Genomic DNA, 814 nt, shown 5'->3' on the forward strand with positions numbered 1-814 from the left:
CTCCTACCCAACATAGAAGTTACGCTAACCATGGCAATACACTCCTACCCAACATAGAAGTTACGCTAACCATGGCAATACACTCCTACCCAACATCAGTGCTGCCACTCAGGATATTACAAAAAAAGTATAAAAACTGTCCCGAAAAAAGCATCAAAATTGCCTAAAAAAAGTATTAAAAAAAGTATAAATTTGTATCAACCTACCATGATTTGTTACCTTAGACCTTATTACGGAATACATTATAGCCATGTAACATTACATGTAAACAAGCTTCAGGAATGATGTGTGCAATGTCATTCTACGTGTGTTCCAGGAGTTGTCTCTTGAACTCTCAGTTTGGAATATTTCAATGGCGTGTTTCCATTGGCCAGAAAGGTGCGTAAGGCGGTACATTTTTAGCTCGCCTTGACATCAAGATGAGCTATTGCCATGGGGCGTTGTCCGTCGTACGTCCGTCAACATTTGACTACCGTCAACGATAATTGAGAACCGTTTGACCCACATGTTTCAAATTGCATACAGTTGTTACTCCTATGGGAGAGATGTGAACGTCCTATTTTGGAGCACGCCAGTTGACTTGCTTTTGAGCCACGCCCACTTTTTGGCAAAAAATGGAAATGGCCATAAGTCAGTTCAGGTTCAATGGATTTTGCAAATTTTTGGTATGTGAATGAATAAGGACTGGCCCCAAAACTTATCAGAGGGGTTTTGATATATTTTATAAATTATGCAAATTAGGTAGATTTTGCCAATTTCACTATGCATTTCAGTGTCTGCCTACGGTCAACGATAACTCAAAAACCGTTTGACC

At 39.7% G+C, this 814-nt stretch overlaps 1 protein-coding gene across 1 annotated transcript in view; it reads left to right on the plus strand.

The window, feature by feature from the left end:
- The window catches only part of LOC106816436 (zinc finger protein 70-like), a 12,285-nt gene that overhangs the window by 580 nt on the left and 10,891 nt on the right, over positions 1 to 814 (plus strand). The gene's annotated exons all lie outside the window — the stretch shown is intronic.

Source organism: Priapulus caudatus, unplaced genomic scaffold, assembly GCF_000485595.1.
Source record: "Priapulus caudatus unplaced genomic scaffold, Priapulus_caudatus-5.0.1 Scaffold32, whole genome shotgun sequence".
Lineage (NCBI taxonomy): Eukaryota > Metazoa > Priapulida > Priapulimorpha > Priapulimorphida > Priapulidae > Priapulus > Priapulus caudatus.